The sequence below is a fragment of the Arachis hypogaea genome, chromosome 16 (assembly GCF_003086295.3).
Source record: "Arachis hypogaea cultivar Tifrunner chromosome 16, arahy.Tifrunner.gnm2.J5K5, whole genome shotgun sequence".
Classification (NCBI taxonomy): domain Eukaryota; kingdom Viridiplantae; phylum Streptophyta; class Magnoliopsida; order Fabales; family Fabaceae; genus Arachis; species Arachis hypogaea.
In genome coordinates, this window is record NC_092051.1 from 120,633,954 (window position 1) to 120,639,953 (window position 6,000).

The window sequence follows — 6,000 nt, forward strand, 5'->3', positions numbered from 1 at the left end:
CGAACAGACAAGGAGTAAGTTAAAGCGAAGGAATATACAAAGAGTGCCAAAATACATATATCAAGGCCCGAGGACTCGGTTTGCAAAGATAACCGGTCCGAGCATAACAGTATACATACATATATAATAAGGAAGCCCCAAAAGAACCCAACATACAAAATATAAAACCTATTTCCCCAAAATAACCTCTAAGATGAGTTAATACAAGGTACATGTATAGTGGAGAATAAAGTATCTAGACAAGTATATAATAACCAAATAAAATCCCAAAAGCTAAGGATCTCCGCCAAAAGGAAGTCTACAGCATGCCTCAGCGAGGAGCCTCACGTCCTGCATCTCAAAACTACAAAATCCGCATGGGTGAGAACCGGAGGTTCTCAGCATGGTAACAGTGCCCAAATATCTAACATGTAATGTCCTGGGAAAGCCGAAGGCAATCCTAGAACTTCCAGATTATAATTAAAGCATATAAATACTACTAAACCATGAGAAATGTAAAAGTAGGCAACTAACTTAAGGATCTTCAATTCTAACTAAATGTCCAGCAAACATCTGGTGCACGAATTGTAAATTACACTTTTCACAACTCGTACCACTAACCAGCAAGTGCACTGGGTTGTCCAAGTAATACCTTACGTGAGTAAGGGTCGATCCCACGGAGATTGTCGGCTTGAAGCAAGCTATGGTTATTTTGTAATTCTTAGTCAGAAAATCAATGATAAGAGTGATTATATTTATGAAGAGTAAATAGCATAAAATAAATGATACTTGTTATGCAGTGATGGAGAACAGATTGAGGTTTTGGAGATGCTCTGTCTTCTGAATCTATGCTTTCCTACTGTCTTCTTCTTTACGCACGCAGGTCTCCTTCCATGGCAAGCTGTATGTTGGTGGATCACCGTTGTCAATGGCTACCATCCATCCTCTCAGTGAAAATGGTCCAACTGCGCTGTCACCGCACGGCTAATCATCTGTCGGTTCTCACTCATGTTGGAATAGAATCCATTGATTCTTTTGCGTCTATCACTACGCCCAACACTCGCGAATTTGAAGCACGTCACAGTCATCCATTCCCAGATCCTACTCGGAATACCACAGACAAGGTCTAGACTTTCCGGATCTTAGGAATGGCCGCCAATAATTCTAGCCTATACCACGAAGACTCTGATCATGAACCAGGAGGCTAAGAGATACACACTCAAGCTAGTGCAGATAGAACGGAGGTGGTTGTCAGGCACACGTTCATAGGTGAGAATGATGATGAGTGTCACAGATCATCACATTCATCAGGGTGAAGTGCGAGTGAATATCTTAGAACAGAAACAAGCGTGATTGAATAGAAAACAGTAGTAATTGCATTAATTCATCGAAACACAGCAGAGCTCCTCACCCCCAATCATGGAGTTTAGAGACTCATGCCGTAGAGATACAATGTAAAACGTGAAAATGTCATGAGGTACATAGTAAGTCTCTAAAAGTTGTTTTTATACTAAACTAGTTGCTAGGGTTACAGAAAATAAGTAACTAAGTGCAGATAGTGCAGAAATCCACTTCCAGGGCCAACTTGGTGTGTGCTTGGGCTGAGCATTGAGCTTTACACATGTAGAGGCTTCTCTTGGAGTTAAACGCCAGCTTGCAGCCTGTTTCTGGCGTTTAACTATGGTTTGTAACCTGTTTCTGGCGTTTAACTTCAGAATAGGGCAGGAAGTTGGCGTTTAAATGCCAGTTTGCGTCATCAAAACTCGGGCAAAGTATGAACTATTATATATTGCTGGAAAGCCCTGGATGTCTACTTTCCAACGCAATTAAGAGCGCGCCATTTGAGTTTCTGTAGCTCCAGAAAATCCATTTCGAGTGCAGGGAGGTAAGAATCCAACAGCATCTGCAGTCCTTTTTCAGCCTCTGAATCAGACTTTTGCTCAGGTCCCTCAATTTCAGTCAGAAAATATCTGAAATCACAGAAAAACACACAAACTCATAGTAAAGTCCAGAAATGTGAATTTTGCATAAAAACTAATAAAAACATAGTTAAAACTAACTAAATCATACTAAAAACTACCTAAAAACAATGCCAAAAAGCGTATAAATTATCCGCTCATCATAACACCAAACTTAAATTTTTGCTTGTCCCAAACAACTGAAAATTAAATAGGATAAAAAGAAGAGAGTATACTATAAATTCCAAAATATCAATGAAACTTAGCTCCAATTAGATGAGCGGGACTAGTAGCTTTTTGCCTTTAAACAGTTTTGGCATCTCACTTTATCCTTTGAAGTTCAGAATTATTGGCATCTATAGGAACTCAGAATTCAGATAGTGTTATTGATTCTCCTAGTTCAGTATGTTGATTCTTGAACACAGCTACTTTATGAGTTTTGGCCGTGGCGCTAAGCACTTTGTTTTCCAGTATTACCACCGGATACATAAATGCCACAGACACATAACTGGGTGAACCTTTTCAGATTGTGACTCAGCTTTGCTAAAGTCCCTAATTAGAGGTGTCCAGGGTTCTTAAGCACACTCTTCTTTTTTTTTTTTTTTTGCTTTGGACCTCGACTTTAACCGCTCAGTATCAAGCTTTTCACTTGACACCTTCATGCCACAAGCACATGGTTAGGGACAGCTTGGTTTAGTTGGCCAGGATTTTATTCCTTTGGGCCCTCCTATCCACTGATGCTCAAAGCCTTGGATCCTTTTTATTTTATCCTTGCCTTTTGGTTTAAAGGGTTATTGGCTTTTTGCTCTTGCCTTTTGGTTTAAAGAGCTCTTGACTTTTTCTGCTTGCTCTTTTTTTTTTTGAATAATTTTTTTGCAAGCCTTTGCTTTTCACTGCTTTTTCTTGCTTCAAGAATCAATTTTATGATTTTTCAGATTATCAAATAACATTTCTCCTTTTTCATCATTCTTTCAAGAGCCAACAATTTTAACATTCATAAACAACAAATTCAAAAGACATATGCACTGTTCAAGCATTCATTCAGAGAAACAAAAAGTATTGTCACCACATCAAAATAATTAAACTAATTTCAAGAATGAATTCAAAATCATGTACTTCTTGTTCTTTTGTGATTAAAAACATTTTTCATTTAAGAAAGGTGATGGATTCATAGGACATTCATAGCTTTAAGGCATAGACACTAGACACTAATGATCATGTAAGAAGGATGCAAACATAAATAAACATAAAGCATAGAGAACGAAAACAGCAAAAATAAATAGACAAGGAGATTAAGGAACGGGTCCACCTTAGTAAGGGTGGTGTCTTATTCCTCTTGAAGAACCAATGGTGCTCTTGAGCTCCTCTATGTCTCTTCCTTGCCTTTGTTGCTCCTCCCTCATAGATCTTTGATCTTCTCTAATCTCATGGAAGGTGCCATATGGTTATGGAAAATTAAAAAGCGGGGCTTTTTTCACACCAAACTTAAAATGTTTGCTCGTCCTCGAGAAAAAGAAGAAAGAAAGGAGGAGAAGGAGATGTGTGGTGGGTTCGGCCAAGGGAGGGTGATAGTGTGTATGAGGGGTTTATGATGGATGCATGTGATTGGTGAAGAGAGTATGGAAAAGAGGGTGGGGTAGGTGGGGATCCTGTGGGGTCCACATATCCTGAGGGGTCAAGGACTTAGCATCCCTGCTCCATTGAGGTGTGCAAAACGCCCTTAAAATGCAATCCTAGCGTTTAACGCCAGACTGCTGCTTGTTTCTGGCGTTAAACGCCAGCTTTTCCCCCTTTCTTGGCGTTGAACGCCAACTTGGTGCTTGTTTCTGGTATTAAACGCCAAGCTGTAGCCTGTTTCTGGCATTTAACGCCAGCTTGATGCTTCTTTCTGGCGTTAAACGCCAATCTGATGCTTCTTACTAGTGTTTAAACGCCAGTAAGTCTGTCCTCCAGGGTGTGCTATTTTTGATGCTGTTTTTTATTCTACTTTAATTCTGCAGCTGTTTTTATGACTCCACATGATCATCAACCTAAAGAAAACATAAAATAACAATGGAAAATGAAATGAAAAAGTAATTAACATAGATAAATAAGATTGGGTTGCCTCCCAATAAGCGCTTCTTTACTGTCAATAGCTTGACATTACTGAGCCTTTAATCTAGCCTTAGCTTTGAGCATTCTTGCTCAACATTGCCTTCAAGATAATGCTTGATTCGCTGTCCATTAACAATGAACTTCTTATTAGAATCAATGTCTTGAAGCTCCACATAGCCATATGGTGACACACTTGTAATCACATATGGTCCCCTCCACCGGGATTTCAGTTTCCCGGGGAATAATTTGAGCCTAGAGTTAAACAGTAGAACTTTCTGTCCTGGTTCAAAGACTCTAGATGACAGCTTTCTGTCATGCCACCTTTTTGCTTTCTCTTTGTAGAGCTTAGCATTTTTGAAAGCAGTGAGTCTGAATTTCTCTAGCTCATTCAGCTGGAGCAATCTTTTTTTTCCAGCTAATTTGACATCAAAGTTTAGGAATCTAGTTGCCCAGTAGGCCTTATGCTCCAGTTTCACGGGCAGATGACAAGCCTTACCATACACAAGCTGGTATGGAGAGGTCCCTATAGGAGTCTTGAATGCTGTTCTGTATGCCCACAGGGCATCACCCAAGCTTCTTGCCCAATCCTTTCTACGGGTACTTACAGTCCATTCCAGGATTCTTTTTAGTTATCTATTAGAGACTTCAGCTTGCCCATTTGTCTGCGGATGATATGGAGTTGCCACCTTGTGGCTAATTCCATATCGGACCATAGTAGAGTAAAGCTGTTTGTTGTAGAAGTGAGTGCCCCCATCACTGATTAGTGCTCTAGGGACACCAAACCTGCTGAAGATATGTTTCTGGAGGAACTTCAGCACTGTCTTAGTATCATTGGTGGGTGTTGTAATGGCCTATACCCATTTGGATACATAGTCGACTGCCACCAGAATATAAGTGTTTGAGTATGATGGTGGGAAAGGCCCCATGAAGTCAATACACCATACGTCAAACAACTCAATCTCTAAGATCCCTTGCTGAGGCATGGCGTAACTATGAGGCAGATTACCAGCTCTCTGGCAGCTGTCACAGTTACGCACAAACTCTCGGGAGTCTTTATAAAGAGTGGGCCAGTAGAAGCCACATTGGAGGACTTTTGTGACTGTTCGCTCACCTCTAAAATGTCCTCCATATTGTGATCCATGACAATGCCATAGGATCTTCTGTGCTTCTTCTCTAGGCACACACCTACGGATTATTCCGTCTACACATCTCTTAAAGAGATATGGTTCATCCCACAAGTAGTACTGTGCATCAGTAATTAATTTTTTTGTTTGTTACCTGCTGTACTCCTTGGGTATGAATCTTACAGCTTTATAGTTTGCAATGTCTGCAAACCATGGTGTTTCCTGAATGGCAAACAGTTGCTCATTCGGAAAGGTTTCAGAGATCTCAATAGAGGGAAAGGACGTCCCTTCTACTGGCTCTATCCGGGACAGATGATCAACCACTTGGTTTTCTGTCCCTTTTCTGTCTCTTATTTCTATATCAAACTCTTGCAGAAGCAACACCCATCTTATGAGCCTGGGTTTTGAATCCTGCTTTGTGAGTAGATATTTAAGCGCAGCATGGTCAGTGTACATAATCACTTTTGATCCTACTAAGTATGATCTAAACTTGTCAATGGCATAAATCACTGCAAGCAATTCTTTTTCTGTGGTTGTGTAATTTTTCTGGGCATCATTTAAAACACGGCTAGCATAATAAATGACATGCAGAAGCTTGTTATGCCTCTATCCCAGTACTGCACCAATGGCATGGTCACTGACATCACACATTAGTTCAAATTGTAATGTCCAGTCTGGTGTAGAAATAACTGGTGCTGTGACCAGCTTAGCTATCAGAGTTTCAAACGCCTGCAGACACTCTGTGTCAAACACAAATGGCATATCAGCAGCTAGCAGATTGCTCAGAGGTTTTGCAATTTTTGAAAAATCTTTTATAAACCTCCTATAGAATCCTGCATGCCCCA